Below are 23,998 nucleotides of genomic sequence, written 5' to 3' on the forward strand. Positions count from 1 at the left end.
AGAGAGCAAGAGATCAAAGAACCAGCAGCAGTGAGGAACCTTTTTTGGCTTTGATTCACTAGAGGGGGAGGCAACACTCCCCAGCGTGCTTCTCCCCGTCCTGCCACTCGCACCCCATTTGTGGAACTGCAGGGAGTAGCAGGATGGTGAGCAGATTTTTCTCCCCTGAGAGCTGACTGCCTTTAAATCATCTTGATGAAAAGTATATTTAAATAATACTTTAAAACATGTCAAAATAAGTCACTTTTTGAAGAATTTTATGTTAACTGATATATTCCTAATATTCTGAGTAAAGTCGAAGCATTCTGATCAAGAAGATTTCATTTCAGCTGTATTCTGGACCAGATCTTTGTATTTTACCACTTGACAGATTTTTTTTTTATTGTCTCCCTACATTGTACCTAATGATTAATTATTTGCAGAGCCAAGCACTAAATTTTATGTGCACGCGCTACACATTGGGTAGGTGGGTTCAGGCACATCAGATTCCAGCAGCCATTGTTTGTGTTCTGTGCGGATGGGGTGTGGGAGTATTGGCTGCAATGGAAGAAACTGATATTTTCGATATGCTGTCCAATGCTCTGCCCTTGTATATATAATACAATATATATACAATTATTTGACGATAATGAGGTGGGTAGGTTAAGACAAGGTTGAAAAGACAGAACTCTTTTGCATGAGCTTTGACAGATGATTGTATTTGTGTGTGAGAATGGGGTGTAGTTGTTTTCTAATTTCATAAACTAGAGAATCAGAACATTTGGGGTGAGTCCCATAATCTCTCTAAAAGTCAGTTTCCTCAACAGTAAAATGAGCTCATTGGCACTTGGTTTAGAGACAATATATGTGTGGAGGTGCTTGCAAATTATACAGCGCTGTACACATATTCCTTTTAAACCACATGGGTGTCAGAGAATCAGTCTGTGCGTTTGGGTGGAATCCACCCTTTCCTATTCAAGGAGGCTTCTTTTTATTCATTGCAAAACTATTTACTTCACTCTAGTGTGCAAGGCACTGTGCCAGGCACCGAGGTGCATTCAGAGGTGAATCATACCCAGAGCCTGCCCTCAAGGGAATTCAGGGTACAACGATGCAGATAAACCATTGAAAAACACACTGCTTGATTTTAAGAATTTAGCTTCAAATGACTGCATAATTGAGCATAATATCACATTTTAAAAGTGAGTTAGCAACCCCTTTTAAATATTTAAATAGTAATGTACATATTCATCAACATGCATTAATCTGCTAATAGACTAATTAACATGTATGCCGTTAGTCTAGGACATTGAGAAATGCACGTGAAAACAGTGTCTTGACTCAAGACAGGCAATTTGGGGTACTGCAGCAATTCATGATAGCTGACAGGACACTAACCCCAACTCCTGCTGAGAGATCAGGCTTCATTAGTCTCCTCAAACCAAAAGTGACCCCAAAACAATCGATTCTATCTGGTCTTAAAGTCAATTTCTCCATTGGTTTGATTCGAGGCTTTCTTAGCCTGAATCCATGAGTGAAAGGCCCTTTTGTTTAACATTTTAGTTGCAGTTAACAAATCTCTGACTTTATTCTAAAAAAAAAAAAAAAAAAAAAAAGGAAAATTGAGATTTCTCCAGGAGACTGGGATTCCTAATGTTTCTGTGAAGGAAATGTACAGTTATGATCTTGAAAATTATGTAGTTTGTTGATTTAATGAAAATAAGATATTGGGCTAATAAAATTTCCAGCTATTTGAAAACCACCACAAAATCTGACTTTTGTAAAAATCTAGCTTAAAATACATTCTCAATCAGAATTATGACTTCAGAAATATTTTGAATAAGAATATGATAGGTCTTCTGAAAATATAGGACAACTTTCTAGTAGAAGAAAACTGCTTCAGAGATCAGAAATCTCACCATTTCCTTTTCAGGATAACTATAAGGGCCTGTACCTGGGTCTGAAGTCAGCCTCTCCTTTAGGCATTAATAGGTTTAAATCAGTGTGAGAGATCTTAAATATGGTCTTTAGGAAAAAGAAGCTATTGTAAGCTCAGAAAAGAGGGATGTTTCACTTAGTGCTCAGGATAATGGTTGAAAACTATTATGAACAGGGAGATCTGTGGGTTTTACCACTTAGCTAGTGAGCTCCACAGAATAGTGGGAAGAGGGATAGAAGTACTAGGTGAGCAACAAGTGGACTGTTCAAGTGAAGATGCTCGCAGTAGGCACAGAGGCCTGGGTTACCTGATGAGGACAAGACATGCAAGCCCCAGCCAGAATTCTCAGAAAGTCGCTTCACACAGAGTCCCGCCGGCTGGCCCCAAGCCTCCAACCTGTGAGCCTCTGACCCAATGCCTCAAAAAGAGAACCCAGATCTGCATCCTATTTCGAATTACAGGTCATTAGGGAAACCTATGATGCCTCAGTTGCCCATTGCCTCTCAGGAAACAGTCCCACGAGTATTGCCGCCAGTCCCTGGATTCAGTCAATCCGTGCAATGGGTATTTATCGAGCATCTACTCTCTACCATCTGCCAAGCACAAAGACTCATCTCCTACCTCTACCCTCTGATTTGTGTTTCGATAAAGTGCAGTGAGCTTCTCTAGACCTATGATGGGATACCTTCAACTGGTCATATCAATAACATAGCCCTTTGCTGGGAGCCTCTGCAGCCCCAGTGGCTTCTGGCCTCATGTTCACAGTTAAGACCCAAGTTATTCAGTGGTTCTCACCAAGCACCCTAAGTGTTTCCAGGAGACTCTAGAAACTTTCATCCTGAAGTGACCAGTGATTACTACTCTTTCAGAAGACTTCAGAATAGAAGGCAGGGTCCAGATTTATTCCCTGCTTTTCTGGTATTACTACTGTATACCAAACAACTCTAAAACTTTGTAACTTGGGCAGCCCGGGTGGCTCAGTGGTTTAGTGCCGACTTCAGCCCAGGGTGTGATCCTGGGGACCCAGGATCGAGTCCCACGTTGGACTCCCTGCATGGAGCCTGCTTCTCCCTCTGCCTGTTCTCTGCCTCTCTCTCTCTCTCTCTCTCTCTCTCTCTGTGTGTCTCATGAATAAATAAATAAAATCTTTAAAAAAAACCAACTTTGTAACTTAAAACAGTTCCCATTATACCTAAAACTAATATTATATTTTATGTTAACTAACTGGAATTTATTTATTTATTTTTAAAGATTTTATTTATTTATTCATAGAGACAGAGAGAGAGGCAGAGACACAGGCAGAGGGAGAAGCAGGCACCATACAGAGAGCCTGATGTGGGACTCCAGGGTCTCCAGGATCACGCCCTGGGCTGCAGGCGGCTCTAAACCGCTGAGCCACCCGGGCTGCCCAACTAACTGGAATTTAAATAAAAACTTAAAAAAAAACAAACAAAAAAACAGTATCCATTAAATTATGTCTCATAGATTCTGGAAGTCAGGAATTTAGACAAGACTTCGCTGGGAGATTTTTCTGCTCCTTTTGTGATGGCTGAAGTTATTCACTGGTACTCAGCTGGCAGAGGGGCTGGTTGAGAGGACATCTTATCTGGAGGTGGAGCAAGCATCCCAATAGAACCAGGAAGAAGCTACGTGGCCTTTCCTGACCTAGCCATCGAAGCATTACCTCTGCAGCATTCTGCGGGTTGCATGTGAGTACTAAGGCCATCTCAGATTCAAGGGGAGGGAAATGGGCTCCCTTTTTAGATGGGGGGTCACATTTTAGGAGAGCTTGGGACACATTTCTGCAGCCATCGTGGGAAAATGCAGTCTTCCACCTTAGCCTCTGTGTCTCACTTATTGCTCCACTGCCTCTGAATACCTGATACTGGCCTGGGACTCAGTTACTATGTCTACTCAGAAGTCAGCCTTCTTCCCTCCCTTGTTTTCCTTCTATCTAATTGAAATGCCTTCCTCCAAAGAACTTCCCAAAGACTACCTACAAGACAAGGCAGAGAAGAAGGTGCTCGGCTGGTTTGGGTCACAGAGGAAGGACTGTTCATCATGAGAACAATAAGGAAAGCTTCCTTGAGGAGGTGGCCATTCTGGGACTTTGATAGAAAAATAGAATTTTGACAGATTGAGGGACGCCTGGGTGGCTCAGCGGTTGAGCGTCTGCCTTCGGCTCAGGGTGTGATCCTGGGCTCCCGGGATCGAGTCCCGCATCGGGCTCCCCACAGGGGCCTGCTTCTCCCTCTGCCTGTGTCTCTGCCTCTCTCTCTGTGTCTCTCATGAATAAATATTTTTTAAAAAAATCTTTAGAAAAGAATCTTGACAGATTGAGAGCAGTGGAGAAAGGTATATCATTTCCATGTGAGCAAAACCACAGAAGTGTAGAAAGGCATTTTGTATGCGGAGAAGCTAAGACTGCTAAAGAGTTTGAGCTTCAGATTCTATAGCTGCTGAGAGGCCAGGTTTAAAGCTGTGTTTTAGGAAGATGACTGTGGCAGCAGTGTGGAGAGGTGAGATTTGGGGGTGGGGGGACAATGGCCAGCGTGTGTAGAATAGTATCCTACAGTGTACTGTATCCTTTTGAAAGGAAAGGAGATGGCTTTCTTTCTCTCTTGATCTGTGAGAGAAATAGTAATAGTGACTCTTTCACCAGAAATGATGACTTTAACTGTTACAGCCCATCACTATGCTTGGACTTTGTGTCAGCAAAGGCTTGCCTACATGTGATTAGATTAGATAGTTTGTAGGACTAGTCATCCCCTTGGGATTTCATCCCACTCAACTTCACCATCCACGGTCAAGAGTTTCTTATCCTTCCCTGGCATGCTGTGGCCTATCTCACGGTCACATCTCTGCATATGATTTTCTCTCTGCCTAAAGAATTCTTTCTATCACCCTTTCTCCACCAGGCAAATTCCTAGTCATCAGTTCATACCCAAATGAAACATCACCTCTGTGAAGCATGATACACTAGGCTGCTACCTTCTGGTCTCCATGATACTCTGGCTTCTATCTTAACACCTGTCCCTTTATAGCGTCATGTGCATCTCATGTACATTTTATAGATTAGATCAAGGCCTTTGAGGGAACAGACTGTGTCTTATCTTTGTATCAGTAGCATCTCTCATAGAATTAGGTAGTCAATAAATGTTACCTGAAGGAAGGAAAGTGGGAACTCCACTTGACTCTTGTTAATGTAAATGTTGTATATGTCAGTCTGTGTTTCTGATCTAGAAATGCAAATCCCAACACTCAATGAGCAAGTAGTTGGTACTATTCTATGCAGAACAGTGGTGTTTCAGTTTGCTCTTAAGAAGCTCAGTTTCTGTTGACATAGGTTACCGAAGTAATCTAGAAAATCAACCACAGAAAGCCAGCGGATCCCAAAGTAGTAGAGCTCTATTCACAAACCTTGTTTATTCCTAACAAACAGTTTCCCAGAGGTATCATGAACAGCCCAGTTGCGGTACCTTTCATACCCCAGTAACTATTAAAATGGGCAATTTCTTGCCGGGTTTCAGAACTGTGGAGCAGCCCTGTGTAGTCTCCTGGATTCATCAATAACATTCTTTTCTCTGAAAGGCTGACATTCACAGGTAGTTTAGGTCATTGTCAACTTCTGTGGTCTCCTTTTAAAACCTAAGGTCACGCATTCATAAAATCCTTCCTGACATAGTGAGGATAATAGTGGGGAACTCAGCTTCCACATATACTAAGCCCTAAAGAATGCTCTGTGGGCAGAGCTCAGCTTACTTGCGAGAATTTTGTTTGCACAAGGTTTCAGAGTCTGGGTAGTTTCTGAGCCAGGGTAAATGGGATATTTTCCCTTTCCCCAAGAACCCTGCCATGAACTGCTTTATGTAACCAAGGCAGTACTCACCAGTTGGTGGTGGTGGCGTTTTCATTCTAGCTAGCAGTGCCAGGTGCGCCTTCTTAAGGCCCAGATTTACCGTGAACGCCCTCCTGGAGAACTTTGACATTCTACCCTCCTTATTACCCCTTGGGTTGTTGGCTGGGCTTATCAAACAACTGTCTATAAAGCTCTAATGCTTGGTCTTCTGAGAGAAACTTTTTGATTTCATTTTATCCATTAGTTAGCACCCCCCCTTCTCCCTTCCTTAATCTCACATTCAGGTGTTTTTACCTCCTAGGTGACTCATATGTGAAAATGATCATTTTAGGACACTTGGGTGGCTCAGTTGTTAAGCATCTGCCTTTGACTCGGGTCCTGGGATCGAGTCCCTGCATTGGGCTTCCTGCTCAGCAGAGAGTCTGCTTCTCCCTCTGCCCCTCCCCTCAGCTCTGCTCTCTCTCTCCAATAAATAAATAAAGTCTTTTTAAAAAATGATTATTTTAAATCATATGGATTATGGGTAATTTATCCCAATGCCAACTGATTCTCCCCTACACTGTCCTTTAAAGAAGGAGCTCCCCTGTTTCATCAAAGGATCATTAGGGATTTGAAGCGGGTGAAGTTGGTGAGGAGTGGTGAAGGGAGAGGGGACTCTGGTTTGGTCTCCTGGCTTATGTCCTAATGTTGCCTAAGTTACCACTTAGGCAACATTAGGTGACTGGACCCTTTCCAGGCCTCGGCGTCTCTCAGGATCAAGACCCTGTCAGAGGTTTGATACAGATAAAAATGAGGTAGCCCCTAGAAGATGTGCAAGAAAGATTGATTTCTGTCCTCTTTTCCTTGACAGGTCAGTAGGGCTGGAGAGGGCAAGAGAACCCGAAGCTTCACACTGAGGAGTTAGGAAACAGTGTCAGTTGGGTGCATCTAAAATTAGAAAATATAAATATGTAAATAGGATCCAACTGACAGTAATTTGACTTGCAATTTTTGAGGAATACATCTATTATACCAGGCAGTGCCAATTTTGTGATTCTGTAGCTACATTTATAGTCACCATTATTTCAAAGGGCCCCTTGATTCTAAAGCTTCTTTAGCATCATAAAAATTTCTATTAGAGAAACTAAAGTTCTCGAAATAAAGGTCTGCAGGTTCCAGTGAATGGAGACCCAGCCCAGGTGTCAGAAATGTAAAACTTGCCTATATTTACAAAACACTACTTAATCATTCCTCCAAGGAGATGAGAAATAGTTCACTCTGCTGACATCTTATCCATATGATTAAATGAGAAATAAGAGATTTAGCTCTTAAATATATTAATATCATCTTCTATTAAAGCTTGATCAAAGATACTCTCTGTTTCCTAACTCCTTTCTTCATCTTTGATTCCTGAAGCTTTTGCAACTTGCAAGTAGAAAATGTGAAATACAAAGAAAATGCCATCGATATGCGGCTAAATATTCAAACTTACAGAAGCAAGAGAAAAGATAACAGGTATTGATGATGGAAGCAGAGACCGAATATCTTTCGTGTTCTACTTCAAGGTCTAAATCTCATAGAAGAGGTCTAGATGAGTGGTGTAGGCCCCAGGCCAGCAACATTGGCACCACCTGGGAACTTGTTAGTCCTGTAAATTCTTCAGCCTCATTCCAGATGAGAAATTCATTCTCTGAATGAGAAACTCTGTGGCAGACTCAGCAATCCTTGTTTTAACACACTCTCCAGGTGATTCTGATGATGGTTAAGTTTGAGAACCATTAGACTAGAGTAGATTTTGAAGAATAGAGGAATATAATCTTCAGAGTATCATAAAAATTTCATTCCATGCTTGAAGAGAAACAAACAAAAATTACTGAGCTGTGTGGTGCTTAGAGGAAATAGCTTTCTGGAAGCCAACACCACAACAGAATAACAGTTTGGGGAAGATTGAAAAGGTCACCTTTTATAGCCTGCCTCGTTAGTACAGAAATGTTTTAACTGCCAAAGTTGGCTTATAACCTATGAATGGTCTTGGAACTAGTTTCATGAAATAGTTATTATGTACAGAGGAGATTGATGCCCAGATATTTTTAGGGTACTCTGGGTTACACAGAATGAAAAAGGTTTCTTTGTTGAGAAGTGCTACAAGAAGAGAACATGTTTAATTTTGTGTAATCCAGTGCTCTGCAGGATGTCTCAGAGCTTTTAATATGTGAAGGTGTAACCGTGGGTTCTCAAAAGAAGATACGCTCTTTTGTGTATGGATGGTTCTTGAGTTTATGGTGTTTCTCCAACTGTTGGACTGTGAAAACCTTTTTCTATGTAGTGTCCTTTGGGAGTAGACATTACAGAATCTATTTTGGGAAATGCTGAGTTTAATTATGGAATAATAGAATTTCTTGCTTGGAGCTGTATCTAGAGACCAGTCGAATCCCTTAGTTCTAAACACCTGGCTTGCCTAAAGTCACAGAAACTAATTATTCTGGAGCCACTTTTAGCTTCCATTTTGTGATGTAACCAACCTTTGAAGATAAGAGGATCTTTTTTTAAACATAAGATTTCAGGGATAGACATCCACTTCCTACAAAGATGACAATAAGTATAATGTTTCACATCCATCAATTAGATAGTGGCCTAACAAAGGGTAGAACCACAAGCCTTGGAGTCTGATTCCAGCTCCATTATTCACTACCAGTAAAACCAAAGGGTTGAGTTACTTAAATTCTACAAATCTGTTTCTTGTGTAAAATGGGGATAATAATTGTACCTCCCTTCAGGGTGTTAATAAGAGGCAAAAAACATAATTTCTATAACATGGTTAGTACTATGCCTGTCACACTGTAAATGCTCAATAAATGTTAGCTACTATTTCATTGATTGATTAAAAATATATGTAATGGACAATCATTATAGCCCAATCCACAGAGCCTTTAGTGGATTTGTATTTTATTAAACCACAATAGACTGCATATGCATTTGGGGGGAAATATTGTATAGAGGTGCAAGGCACTTATTTACTCTACAAAGTCTGATGTGTAAATCTGCAGATTCTTTTTTTTTTTTTTTAAGATTTTATTTATTTCAGAGACAGAGAGCACAATCAGGGGGAGGCAGAGGGACAAGCAGACTCCCGCTGAGTGCAAAGTTCTATCCCAAGACCCCCAAATCATGACCCAAGCCAAAGTCAACTGAGCTACCCAAGTGCCCCTGAAGATTTTTTTTTTAATTTTATTTATTTATTCATGAGATACAGAGAGAGAGAGAGAGGCAGAGACACAGGCAGAGGGAGAAGCAGGCTCCTTGCAGGGAGCCCGATGTGGGACTCGATCCTGGGACTCTAGGATCATGCCCTGAGCCAAAGGCAAATGCTCAACCGTTGAGCCACCCGGGCATCCCAGCCCCTGAAGATTCTTTGCAGTAACTCTACAACATTTGAGGTTTACAGTTAGGAACCAATGGCTGTGTTAACCTATTTTTGTCTAAAAATAGACTGTCTATTTTTAAAACATTTACCCGAGGAGAGAACCCTCTGCCTGCCTTGTTCCATTATTCTGTGTTTAAATTCCCTTGCAGTTAATTTTTTATGTGTCTCTTTGGACATGTTCAAAACCCATTTCCTCTAATTTAATCTTCTGCGGGCCTAACAGCTGGTCAGTATCTTCCTCCCCGTAACATTCTACTCAGAGGAAAACCTCTTCCTAAAGAAACCACTCTATCAATCAATTAACAATATTACATGCCCCGCACTTGAACAGACACCTTGGGACAGATAGAAGACATTTGAAACCTCTGCTGTCACTTCCAGGAACTTATTATGTTGTTGAGGGAACAGATTTATCGTCTGAGAGCATTCAAGTGCTATCCTGATAGTACTGGTTGAAAATGCAGCTGATGTTCAGAAACAGGCAAAATCAGTGCAGGAGAATATTTGCAAAGCCCCATGGAAGCAGAGTGTGTTTAGTGCAAAAATGCTGTAATCAGGAATCAGGATTTAGATTCTAATCCAGACTTTGAAATGAACTCACTGTGTGACCTATGGCTAGATCTTAACATCTCTAGATCTTCCTATCTGTAACGTGAACAATTGGAGTGGCTTCTGGCTGTTGCCACTTAAAGATGGGGACCTGTACCCCCAGTGCACATTTCCACACCGAGCGCTCACACAGCCAGAGATACAGGTACTGTTCGTAGTCCCATTTTTCAGATAAGGGCATGAATATAACCCACAACTGCACAAGTAGTAACTGGGTCCGGTACTCTGATCGCTTTTTTCTTGATCACAATGCCGAAGTTCTCTTTGGAGGGGCTTGGAAAGGATTTAAACTGGATCTTCTGAAATGGGTGAGGGCAGAGATTGAGTGTCACTGTGGGTCTAACTCAGTCCCCAGAGTAATTTATAGTACGACTTCCTACCTGACCCCAGAAAACCTATAATATGAGGTTATTTCTGTCCCCAAACATCAGTATTATTACAGAGATTAGCTGAACATGAAGTTAGTTTGCTGCTTATTCATTAACTCTTTCTTTTGCAGGCATTTTTTTTTTAATTCACCATCTTTAAATTGTTTTTTTCCTAAGTTCCTAATTTCTTAAATAAAGCTCTTCCTAGCATCATGTATATAGAAAGACTGTTTTCTCCCCACCTCTTACAAGTCATTAGCCTGTAAATAATCACAGGTATAATGTCACTTCAGACTTTTAGTAAATTTAATTGAGAGAGAGAGAGAGAGGGTGTGTCCTCCAGCAAGGGGAGGGACAGGGGAGAGGATCTCACAAAGACTGCACTGAACTGGAAGTTCAAAGTGGGGTTCACATTGGGGCTCTTGAGGGGGGGGGGCTCAGATCTCATGATCCTGAGATCATGACCTGAACCAAAATCAAGAGTTGGACACTTAAGCAACTGAGCCACTCAGACACACCATGTTTAGCACCCCCACCCCTGCTTTTTTTTTTTTTTTTAAAGATTTTATTTATTTTTTCATGAGAGACACAGAGAGAGGCAGAGACCCAGGCAGAGGGAGAAGCTGGCTCCTCTGCAGGGAGCCTGATGCAGAACTCAGTCTGGGGATTCTGGGATCACACCCTAAGCCAAAGGCAGATGCTCAACCACTGAGCCACCCAGGCATCCCCATGTTTAGCCTTTTAATATAAGAGTGAGTACACTTTAATATAAGAGCACACTGACTTTCATTTGCTTCTGCTCCACTAAGAGTTGAGAAATTCTTTGACTTTTTCAGTCTCTAATTAGTGTCCTTCACCTTTTGTCTCTGCTTGAATCTGACATTTTAGAGGTGGAAGAGCCAGTAATAGTAATCCTGAACTTCCACCGAGCATTTATTTGTTTCAGCTACGGCTCAAGGCATATATCTGATGTGCACACAAACCCTAGAAGCTGGGAACTACTGATTGTTTCCATTTTACAAATAAGGAAATCGAGATGAAAGTAATTTGTCCAAAGTCACATATTCATTGAACAGAGTTGAGGGTCAAATTCAGAGTTTGGCATCCAAACCTAAGCCCTTAAATTTGAGATTACACTTTTGTCTCCTCCAAAGGAAAGAAGTAGGACATATGTGGGAGGATCAGTTACCTTTTCTTCTTTAGGGTGAGCTGATTTAGGTGGAGTTTATTTGAGGAATGTAGGAAGATTAATTATTTAGGCTAGGAGAAAATTAGCAGCAAGGGAAGGAAATTAAGAGAGGGAACATTTTGGGTATACATTTACTTCTCATACACGCCTCTTTCCCGAAAGGAGAGTTGTTTCCTGACTAATTTTCCTAGTGAAAGAGGTCATTCACAGCTAGGAAAAGCAGGCCCCACGGCTGGCAGGATTCAGCTGCCACTGTGATCACAGTTAGTGGTGAGTTGGAGAAATTAATAGCTTACCGTCATTTCTAATGTATTTTAATAATTGACAGAATGAAAATTGACTCTCGCCTTTAGCAGAGCAAGAAGGGCTTCAGGAAATTACTCCCTCCATTTTATCACCTCTGCTTTTGTCTTATTTTCATGCTAAAATCACATGTCTGATATTTCCTTTTCCCTTGCTAATAGCAAGACTTTAAATTATTAAAGAAAAAGAATGTCAAGGCCTCTGCTTTGCTGCTTCTGTCCTCTCTGCTGTGAGAGTTGGTTCACTTTGTGGAAAGGCTTTTCTTCCATTGGGAGTCCTGTCCCAGCCCCGCTTCACGCCTGTGAACGTGAAGAGCGGGGTCTGGGCTGCTGACTGAAGCAGAGGAATGTTTGAGTGGCAGGGGAAGGGGGTTGTTGACTTTACTTAAAATATTTTTTGAAAATATCTCATATAACGTTAGGTTTTGTAGCTCTCCTAGCTCTTCTCCGACCCCCCACTTTTAAATAAACGTGTAGAGTTATAGTGTGTACAGAGGGAGTTAGAAAATGAACCCCACTGTTCCTATCTCCACAGGCATCTGTGAGGGTGTGACAGGGTGAATGGGCCCTTTGGGAATTCTAAGGGGAATCCTCTAGAGCCAAATTCTTCAGCAGGGCAAACTTCCATCAGCTGTGTAAATAGTGTGGCAATGTGTGGAGGCCACAGGCAGTTTCCTGATAGTCAGCTACTGTGCCCAGGTAGTTGGTTGAAAGGATTCGTGTTCCATCCTGAGGCTCGCAGGATGTGAGTTGAGTCTTGTAGTCCCTGTTGAGTGGGTGGGTAGAAATTTCCTCTTCGTTTTATTCAGTGCAAAGGCAGGCAGTCTGATGAAGAGAGGTAGGGCTGGTTCCTAAAACCACACCTAACGGAAAGCTTCTCCTGGGTGTCTGGCTGAAGAAAAAACTGTGACTGCCAATGGAGGACTAAATAGGGTACCCACTGGCACTTGTTCATCCCAGCTCCAGAAATTCCTGGGACTGGTCAGAGGACATGGTGCTCTGAGGACGTCGTACTCTGAGGTGGTTTATTAAGCTGCCCTTTAGAATGTGAACTTAAATGGAATTCACGTATCTAGTTTCTTTGCCCCACACCACCTGAACGCAGGCAGCAACCCTGAAGGCTTTCCGTGTGTCAGGCAGTCCGCCCTGCGCCTGCACGTGCCTCTCCTGGGGGTTGGCCCGCAGCTGCATTCACCTGGGCTCCTCCCGGTGTGGATGTCTGGATGCTTGCCTCAGCTCCTGCATCTCAAGTCCTTTTATTTTTTTCTTTGCATACTCTGCAGTCTTCATCACTCTGACATCCAATTTTTTTGTTCAGCTTAAACAAATGGGCATGGAGACAAAACAACTAGGTAGGTACAGGTAGTCCTCTGTGTACACCTGTACATAAGGCATTCCTGAAAATAGGCACAAATCTGCAAGATGCAAATAGTAGATTTGCTTGTTGCAAGCAGCAACCAATACCAAAGAACTCAAAATGCTTTAAAAAAAATCCCTAAGTATATCTTTTTTTTTTTTTTGTAAATAGCTTTTCATTGTGTATTTCTAGAATTTGGTTTGTGCTTCTTAATTCTTTCCCTTCCACTGGACAGCTGGAATACTGGCTGAAGTCCAGCTACCATCCAGTTGAGGCAAAGGTTTCTCCGCTTTTGAGGTGGCCACTGTTTTCCCATCTTCATCTTAATCCTGTTAAGTTCATGAGACTTACCCTTCTTATCAATGGGAACAGTATTTATTTTTCCATTGCCAGCGCCACTTTTATGGATGTATGTGGATAAAACCCATCAAGATGTTCAAATAATTACTTACACAAGTACTCTTAGGCAGAGAGGGCGTCAGGGGGCCCACACGGAACCACTGTACCATCTGTCATCCATTTTCATCATGACCAATTGTAGTGCTAAGCTTCTCCTTTCTTTAGTGTCCTCTCAACTTGCCTAACCATTCTGGGAATGACTAGAAAAGGGGATTGCATGCTGTTGTGGGTATGTTTTATTGAAGTGAACAACTTTTTGGCATTGGTGAAGCATCCAGAACCACAGGAATTGGTGAAGGATAGGTTTAGAGCCAGTTGCTTGTTGCCTGTGTGCACGATGAACAAGTCTAGGAGAAGCCTGTCACCTAGGTAGCTCTCAGAATAGCCTTCCTATATTATTGTTTTCTTCAAAGTAGTAGAATGTTTGAGCTGAGCTGTTGTTTTGTTGTTTTTAAAGGTTCAATGGTTAGGCATGCATATGCGTTGTTGTGACTAAGAATTTAAGAGTAACTCCAGAGACAAGGGAAGAAGTGGAAATGGGGGACTGGGATGGGGGCATCTGGATTGTTCTATGTCTTTTTTTATTTTTATTTTTATTTTTTACCACATTTACTGGCTCCTTACAGAGACAATCTAGTGAAGTACTATATTGGACTTCATCTCTTTTTTTTTTAATATTTTATTTATTTATTCATGAGGGACAAAGAGAGAGAGGCAGAGACATAGGCAGAGGGAGAAGCAGGCTCCCCACAGAGAACCTGATGTGGGACTCGATCCTAGGACCCCCAAGATCACACCCTGAGCCGAAAGCAGACACTCAACCACTGAGCCACCCAGGCGTCCCTTCATCTCTATCTTAATATCACATAAAAATAGATCTGAGAAGCAGTGTAGTAGAATCATTAACAGCATAGACTCTGAAAGATGAGAGTTTGGATCCCAATTTCACCACTTTCTAGCTGTGGGATCTTGGATGAGTTGTTTTAACTTTGCTGAGCCTCAGTGTATGCCCATTGCTCAAGGTCTTTGATTAAATTTATTAAAAATTTTATTTTATAAATTTTTTGTGAGATTAACCAGTGTTACTCAACCAACATTGGTTTGCTTCAAAGATTTTCTTGGTGTGGTCTGGACACCTGTGTTTCCCCATTTCATCTTTCACAATTATTAGCCAAGTAACAGTACTAATCATGGTTAAAAAGGGAATGGAAGACCGCTGGAGGGCATACAAGTCTACTTTGGCCTTAGACAAGGTGGGCCTGCGTATTGGTGCCATCATTTTCTCCCTGTTTGTGGATGGGTTTTCATAAATCAATACGTTGGTTGAGGGGATGGATAGAGAGAGAACTGTTTCCTTTAAAAGACTGGAAAACCGTTGATCGAGCCCTTGGATTCTCACATCTTATCGCCGTTTTATCTGGGTTTGTGATGTTGAAAGATTTTCAGCAGTTGAGCTATGAGGTGACATAAACTGACTGTTTGCTTCTGACAGAAATTCCAAGCCAGTTAGCTGGAAGTAGGAGAACTTGGAAAGGAGATTTGAGAGGGTAGAGAATTCCGATTTCCTCAGAAAGCAGAAGTAACATTTTAAAATCAGATTCCTGTAAGTCCACATGTAGACTTTTAGGATTATTCACTCTTACTGTCTTTTCAAAGGTCAGGACATACCAGCGGTTTGTCAGACTCTTCCATAAATAGTGTCATGTTTAAAAATCCCAGTTTCTCATCTGAGCTGCCCTGTAGAATTATGGACAACGTGCAGACCCTGGAGTAAAGACTCTGGATTCGACCCTAACCTCTGCCATTATTAGCTATATGACCTTGGGTGAAAGGATTCTTTTAACAATTCTGAACCTCAGTTGATCCATTCCTAAAATCCATATATTAATACCTATATCAGGGGTACCTGGGTGGCTCAGTCGGTTGGGCATCTGGTTCTTGGTTTCATCTCAGGTCATGATCTCATGGGTCATGTGGTCAAGCCCCACATCCCTTCCCGCACTCATAGGGAGTCTGCTTGAGATTATCTGTCTCTGCCCCTCCCCCCTAGCGTGTGCATGCTCTTGCTCTCTCAAGTAAATAAATAAATAAAAATTTTAAAAATACCTTCATCAAGGGAACCAGATGAAGGGTTTTGGGAACCAGATAAGAAAATGTGTTTAAAATTTTTTGCAAGCTCTGCCACCAAAATGAGGAATTTTAGTAGTTAGATGGTCATAGGATTCTGCTATAAGGATTCTACACAAATCTATACAAAATCATTTACCCATTTTTGAGATTATAACAATGAGGAATGCAAACAAATGCTTGCGAAATACTTTTTCTTTTTTCCTGTAACACTTTCCTGTGAAATGTCAAGGCAAGGGCCAAGAGCAAGAAATATTTAGGTTTCCCACAACAATTTCCCCTCTAGGCAATGGTAAGAACAAAATGACAAAAAAAATTCCACTTTAGCACACAGGGCATTTCTTTCTTTCTTTTTTTTTTTTTCTGCTTAGAAAGATTTTATATTCTTAAAAGGAAGGTGGGTTTAACCTGAGTTCCAAAGAGGCTCCTTCCAAAAAAAGTTCTTTAAAATTAGAGAAATAAAAAGTCTATCACTTAGAAAGTGCAGCTGTGTAGGCCCTTCAGATTGTGACTTGATTATGGCAGGAGAATTAACATTTCTTGAAGCACTACACTTCAGTTCTTGGCTAAGTAGTGACAAAATGCTTGGGGACCATCAGTCTTCATTTGGTCATCATGGATGATAAAGGAAAATCACTAAGGGTGCTCTGATTAGACATCCAATTGATAGTATTTTCTAAGGGCCTATTATATGCAAGAAGTTGCTGGGTTTTATGGGGGGTGGGTTAGGAGGATGGCTTTGAGTGTAATTGTTATTTATTTATTTTTAAAAATTGTATTTATTTGAGAGAGAGCACATGCAATCAGGGTGAGGGAGAGGGACAAGCCAACTCTCCACTGATCACACAGCCTAAAACTGGGCTCAATCCCAAGACCTTGAGATCATGATCTGAGCTGAAATCAAGAGTCATAGGCTCAACCCACTGAGCCACCTAGGCACCCCTGAGGACAATTGTTTAAAGACACATGAATTAGAGTCTTGATCTCAAAAAACTTATATTTTAGTGGAGAGATAAAGTACACACAGCCCAACCACACAGTACAAAGAGTAGATTCATGTGAGAGTGAAAAATGCATGATAGTTCAGAAGAATACGAGGTCATTTTCATTTAGGGAATCAGGAGAGAGTTAATAAGTAGAGATTGTTTGAGCCAGACTGCTTGGACAGAAGAAGTGAGGAGGAATGCAATTTCTGGTACAGGAGAAATGAAGGTTAAGGCAAAGGAGTGGATAAGTGTTAAGGAACATAAAGAGAAAAGAGATAAATAAGGCTAAACAGTTGAAGCCCAAGCCAAAGAAAAGGGGACCACAGTATACAAGAAGGAGCATTGGCTAGATACAAACTGGAATGATATTTCCTTTATTCAAACATTCACATTCTTTTGTCATTTTAATGTTTTTGAAATCAAGAAAAACCTTACAGTCAGCTTGTACATTTAGCATAATATTTCTTTATCACCTAAAAGAGGTTATTAAATGGTATAATCACAATTGATGGAACAATTTTAATATTCCTTAGTTGTAGTTCTCTATTTCACATACAAACACCCACTTGATCAGCTTTTTGGAGAAATAAGAAAATGACACATGCAAGGCACTCACACAGTGTTCTCAGTAAACTGACTATTTTTATAAAAGTAGAATTAAACTAACTTTGATAGGTAATGGAGCAGTCCATAAAGATTTCAAAAAGGATAGAGGATGAATCAAAACATGACATCAAATTCACCTTCAAAGAAGTTCAAGATCCAGTTAAGGATGGAACCCATTTAGGATACTATTTGAAAAGTCTAAGCAAGAATTAATGAAGGGTCAGTCTAGGGGGTGGACCAGTGGGAGTGAATGTGACCCACACCTTGCCTTGAGAGATGCTATCAACAGGACTTGCTACCTGGTGGGGTGCATCAAAAAGAGAAGTAGTCATTTTTTTTAAAAAAAGATTTTATTTATTTATTCGTGAGAGACACAGAGAGAGACAGAGACATAGGCAGATGGAGAAGTGGGCTCCTCGCAGGGATCCCGATGCAGGACTTGATCCTTGACCCTGGGATCACGCCCAGGGCAGACACTAAAACGCTGAGCCACACAGGCATCCCAAAAAGAGAAGTAGTGATGACTGAGAAGGTTATACTATTAACTGAGATAGAAGACATGGGATATGATAATATACTTTGTAAGAAAATATATATTTGGGCATCTAAGTGACGAAATATTTTTTCCCATAGTTGGTCTGCATGATTCCTGGCTCGCAGTTCCTCAAACTTTTGGGATTTCCTTCATTAAGAGAAGCAAAGGTGTCTTTTGTTAGGTTAATGAAATGACTTTTGGGGGAACCTGGGTGGCTGAATCATAAACATCTGATTCTTGGTTTGGGTTCAGGTTATGATCTCAGAGTCATGAGATCGAACCCAGCTTCTGGCTCTGTGCTTAGCTCAAAGTACGCTTGAGATTCTCTGGCTCTCCCCTCTGCACCCCCGCCCAAGCTCCCCCACTTGCCTGCTCTATTTCTCCATCTCTCTCAAATAAATAAATAAATAAATAAATAAATAAATAAATAAATAAAATCTTAAAAAAAAAAAAAAAGAAAGAAATGACTTAGGACTTCACTTAAGGAGAGGGGCTGGTTGCCAGGAGAATCAACCTTGTGGTTAGAACCTTGACACTTTTGGTCCCACCCCCAACCTCTGGGGTGGGGGAAGCCTGGAGGTCCAACCTGTCACCAATGGCCAATGAGTCAATCAATCATGACAATGTAAAGAAGCCTCCACAAAAAACAAAGAGGAGAGGGTTTGGAGAGCTTCTGGGTTGGTGAGTGCTTTGGCTCTCAGAAGAGTGCACACCAGGAGAGAGTATGGAAGCTCCTTGCCCTTTACTTATACCTTGCCCTCCTCATCAATTCCATCTGGCTGTTCCTGAATTATATCCTTTTATAGTAAACCTATAATCTAGTAAGTGAAATGTTTCTCTGAGTTCTGTAAGCTGCTCTAGAAAATTAATAGATCCCGTGGAGGAGTTTGTGGGAACCTCTGATTTAGAGCCAGTTGGCTGGAAGTACAGATAACAACCTGGACTTGCGATTGTCATCTGAAGTCCAAGTCAAGGGAACCTCTAATGTATACCTGGTTGGTCAGAAACACAGGTAACCTGGGCTTGCAACTGACATCTGAAGTGGTGGAGGATGGAGAGGGGGCAGTCTTGTAGGGCTGGACAAGATGCTATCAGATGCTATCTGATGCTGAATCTGATGCTATCTCTGGGTAGACAGTATCTGAATTGAGTCAGATTGTAAAATGCCCAGCTGTGTCCTATGAATTGCTTGGCAGCATGGAGGGAAGCCCCTTCACCCCCACACATGCTGAAATTGGTGATCTGGAACATCTTACGGGAGACACAGCAAGTGCAGAAGCAAAGCTGATATGTTTGATTTGAGGCACATTGAACCCAGCTCCAGATGGAGACATCCTGGAGCCATTTAGAAGTTCCTGATTTCGTTTTGGGAAAGAAACTAAGGATGTCATTTTAGGGTCATGTTCATTCAGGTGACAGTTGAACCCATGCATGCAGATAAGATTTTTAAATGAAGGGACTATAGAGGTTAAAGAAAAAAATTAAAGAATGGGGATGCTAGAGAAAAACAATAGGTAACACTTCATTAAAAAGGAAACAGAAACCAGAGAAAGAAGAATTTGAGCATTTGGAAAAGAACTAGAACAGGACCATGATCTTGAACCCAAAGAGAAATGGTGTTAAGCATGAGCACATGTTCCCAGACAAATTGGTATAAATAGATAGATCTTTTTTTTCTTTTTCTTTTACTTTTTCTTTGCAATTGAGATATAATTGACATATAATACATTAGTTCCAGGTGGACAACATAATGATTCGACATTTCATATGTAATATAGGCATGATGACTATACTGATACTGTATATTTGAAAGTTGCTAGGCAAATATATTAGAATCTTTCATCACAAGAGATGCCTCTTTGAACACATGAATTGTCTTTGAGTATCTCTTGGTAGTTAGCTGTCATCTTTTTGCCGCTTTCACTTCTCTCCTTTTACTTCAATTTCTGAGCCCTTTTCATCTTGACCTGCTTTTCTGTGGTTGCCTTAGTAGCTTTGAGGGATCCCCCCCGCCTCGCTGCTTGCCTGTGGGCTTGTGGGAAAATGCAGAGCACAAACTATCTTAGGCAGCTCCATAGGGTAATCCAACACTGATGCTTAAGAATGTCCAAGAAATGAAACTAAGCCCTGGGGAAATCATGGAGGCAGGCCCCCGGTGTTCCTCTTTTACAATCCAAGATGACTACTACTACTACTACTACTACTACTACTACTACTACTATTACTACTACTATTACTACTACTAATATCATATGGTTTAAGATCCAAGCACAAACCTATCCTGATTCACTTTAAAATTTCCTGGAAAAGTTACTCTTGCCTGTCACACAGAACCTTCCAACTTCTGTTCAGCTCTTCCCATTGGGTTGATAATTCTATTTCTATGTTGTTTTATACACAGTAATCCATTTTTTCTTTACTTTGCCATTCAGGGTCCTTTAAATGAGCACATATCCACAGAAGCCAGCTTAAATTTTGAGGAACTCACCCTATCTTATATTGAATGTATGATATACTTGCAGATGGTTGTAGTCTGTATTTGCCATAACCACCACATTTTAAATGCGATAAAGTATAATATACATCAACAGCCTGCTGGCAGTGCAGTTAGTTCCAGTGTCAGAAACTTGTAAGCATAAATTAGGTTTGGTTTTGATTTTCTGGCTAATGAGGATTGTGATGTCAACATTCAGTGCAACACCAAACATTTGACTCTGTTAATGCGTCAGTTTTAAGTGCAAAAGCAGAATTGGCTTGGGATGCCTGGGTGGCTCAGTGGTTGAGTGTCTGCCTTTGGCTCAGGGTGGGATCCTTGGGTCCCAGAATCAAGTCCCGCGTCAGGATCCCCACAGGGAGCCTCCTTCTTCCTTTGCCTGTGTCTCTGCCCCTCCCCCTGTGCCTCTCATGAGTAAATAAGACCTTAAAAAAAAAAAAAAAAAGCCAGAATTGGCTTTATCAAAAAAGATAGAGACACACTTATTTTCTTGTGGTTTTGTTTGTTTTTTCCAAATTTAATAATGGGCTTGATGACCTAACAAAAATGCTCTTGTTGACTAAACCAAATAAGACTTTTGAATGAGAGCAACTGAAAGATGTTAGGCCCTAAGGATGATAATTCACTAAGTCTGGGTCAAGACTGGGGCATCTTATTTTTAAGAAGCTGCCCCAATTTTCTAATGCACACCAAATTTTGATGATCTCTGTTTTTCTAAAATAAGTTCTAAAATAGTTCTAGGATAAGTTACAGAAAACTGAGCATAAATAGGGAACTATCTAGTAAAAAAAAAATTTAAATCAGCTAGGTATACTAAAATCTGCAATCCCTTATAGCTTATAGATATGCATCAAAATAATTGAGTAAAGCCTGTAAAAGAGGGACAGGGTTTTCTGAAAATTTGTGGAAGAATGGAGAACTTTTAGAAAACTGAAAAAGAGCCAATATCATATCTAAATATTTTTGAAGGAATAGAAGAGATCCAGCCAACTACAGGCTGTGTGTTTAATTTCCATTGCTGAAAAAATTACACAGCACTGGAAATGTTCTCATAATGTTGGTTTGGTAAGTGAGCGACTGTTCTTCAACCCAACTTAGGCGGAGCGAAAGGAAGTGGACTGAAACCAGAACGTGAGGGATTTAGGTTAGAATGTAAGTTTTATGACTGGGAGGAATATTGGAAGAACTTCCTAAGAAACATTGTGTAACCTCTCTCTCTAGAGGTCTTTAAAAATAGGATAGATTTTCATGTCTGGTTTAAATCTGGTGCTGCCCAAAGGTGAAGGAAAGCCAAAGTGCTTTATTTTATGCCTCATATATACTTCGAAGACCTTTTAAAGTCTATTTCCTCATTTTAAATACTGGAAACTAAGGATTTGTGTTATAATATGGCATCATTAATTTTTTTAAAGGTTTTATTTATTTATTCATGAGACAGAGAGAGAGAGAGAGAGAGGCAGAGACACAGGCAGAGGGAGAAGCAGGCTCCATGCAGGGAGCAGGATGTGGGACTCGATCCTGGGTCTCCAGGATCAGGCCCTGGGCTGAAGGCAGGTGCCAAACCGCTGAGCCACCAAGGATCCCCAGCATCATTAATTTTTGATATATTCTTCTACCTGCAGTAAATTCTGCTTTACAAAGATACATGTATATAACTTTGTGTTTAAATATATATATATGTGTGTATATATATATATATATATATACACATATATATATATATATATTCATCTCCTTTCCATGGGAGAAAAACCATGGCACATCCACTCCCATCCTACCTCCTTTTTTTCTTTTGCTTTGGTACACTGTGTTTTTGGTCACATGTATACACAACAGAGTTCAGATGACTAGTCCTGAGAACCTTTTCTGGCAGGCTTTGGCAAATCAAGTATATGCTATATAATGTATAATAATTATACACGGAGAAAAGAGGCAGAGGGCCCAGAAGCTCTTGGCAGCTGCGCTGTCTGGTTAGAAAAGGAAGCAAGTTAGAGTTTGGACATTCAGTTCTGAGACATTATTCCTGAGTCAACAGGATTTTAATTATGTATGTGGCTTAGAAGAGACATTTACGCAAGAGGAACATATTGTTGTCGAATGTGTTTATGATTTCGCTCCTGGTTCAGAATTGGAAAGAAGCCGAAAGTAATTTCTAAAGGTACATAACTGAATTGAAGAAAAACAGCATAATGATACCTCCCCTAGTGGCAGGAAAATAACCAATATCCCCGTCTTCCCTTCCTACTCCTTCGCTCAGCACACTTCCTTTTCTTTTATAGTTATCCTTTTGCAAAAAAAAAAAAAAAAAAAAACAATGAAAAAATATATATTTTCACACGACATTCATATGTTTCAAATCATACTCTTGAGATGGAAATTAAGTGTGTGTTAAATATAACTTCTTTGAACATCTTTTTTTTTCCTGTCATGATGTTGAGGTCGCTTCAAGTGTTTGTTTACAAGTTCATTGTGTTCTTGTGTGTATTTTACTCTAGTTTTGGAAAAAGTTGAAGATTTACTCACTGAAACTGAAATGCTGCATGGGGAATAGGAAGATTATTCTCAGTTATGTGGGTAACTTCTCTTGTGGAGAGAGAAGAGGGAAGCAAGGGGCCTGCAGAAGGCAAAGCATTTAGCTTTTCCGGAAAGAAGCTTTGCTTCCTGTGACTCTGTTCATTGATTCATTCACTGATTGATTGATTGACTTGTTCATTCAGTACTTAGTGAGCACCTACCATATGTCAATTCTATCTTTTAGGTTTATAGCGGTAGACCTGTGATTATCTTTGCTTTGTTTTAACTTTTTAACTTACCTTCTCCGCCCATTCATGTATGCAGTAATAATAGTGACATTTTCTGCTTTTGATAGCTAACAGTTCTTGAGCAATTACCAGACATTGTCCTACAGGCATTTTATAAATTATCTTATTTAACTTTCACAGCAAGCAACCTTATCAGATAGGTCTTGTTAACAACCTCATTTAAATGGGAAGGAAAAGGAACTAAGCACAGGGAGGATAGGCATTTTGTTCAAGGTCACATACCTAATGAGTGAAACCCACGCTATTGGAATCTGAGCCTTTTTTTAACCCATGCTGTACTGCCTTCCAGGATTTATTCTATGATTTTTTTTACTTTGAGATTTTTCCTTAAGTGAACAGTCTCACGGCTACCTCCATGCCTCACTGAATGACCATTTCTACTTTCTGTTTTTGCCTCTTTACCTCTTGAAGATCCCTCTGCGGTTGTTTTTTAAAAACAGTTAATTAACTGCGTGAATTCCCAGTTTTCTTAGATTTTTCAACACTTAATGAAGTCTTGATTCTCTCTTGAAGCCTTATAAAATAACCAGATCAATGGAGCACATTCGTAAAGGTTAATGTAAAATAATTTTAAGATATAAAGTGACTTTTTCCTCTGGTGTCCATATTAGAGAAAAGCAAACCTTGTTTTGAGTGCTTCAAGTAACTAAAAATACTTAAAACCCTGTAAATTTCTTTGGGAAAGGGAAGAAAAGTGCAGAATGTATCTACATCTGTACAGTATTGGTTTCCTCCAACTTACTAAGGGATTATAAGACAGTCTTCAGCAAACCTAGAAATGACAACTATGATTTTATAAGCATGAGAACTTGAATCGTGTTTCTTTAATGCCATATTATTCAGTTATACCTTCCAAAAAAACTTCCTTTTAAGATGAGCCAAATCTGCCAAACCAACATATCATCTTGGAGCAATGAAAGGTTTTAGGGTTTCCCCCACTGGAATCCTATTTCCAGTTGACAGATTTTGAAGTTCCCCCAGGGTTTTAGTAGATGTTATGTACCTTTTAATGTAGGGCTTGAGA

General features: G+C 40.5%; 1 long non-coding RNA gene across 1 annotated transcript in view; it reads left to right on the plus strand.

Annotated features, from left to right (window-relative positions):
• The window catches only part of LOC112924415 (uncharacterized), a 97,148-nt gene that overhangs the window by 21,399 nt on the left and 51,751 nt on the right, over positions 1 to 23,998 (plus strand). The window contains exon 2 of the long non-coding RNA XR_012000789.1: positions 3,404 to 3,627. This is a non-coding gene — a long non-coding RNA (uncharacterized lncRNA). The remainder of the gene's footprint in view (positions 1 to 3,403; positions 3,628 to 23,998) is intronic.

Source organism: Vulpes vulpes, chromosome 3, assembly GCF_048418805.1.
Source record: "Vulpes vulpes isolate BD-2025 chromosome 3, VulVul3, whole genome shotgun sequence".
NCBI lineage: Eukaryota > Metazoa > Chordata > Mammalia > Carnivora > Canidae > Vulpes > Vulpes vulpes.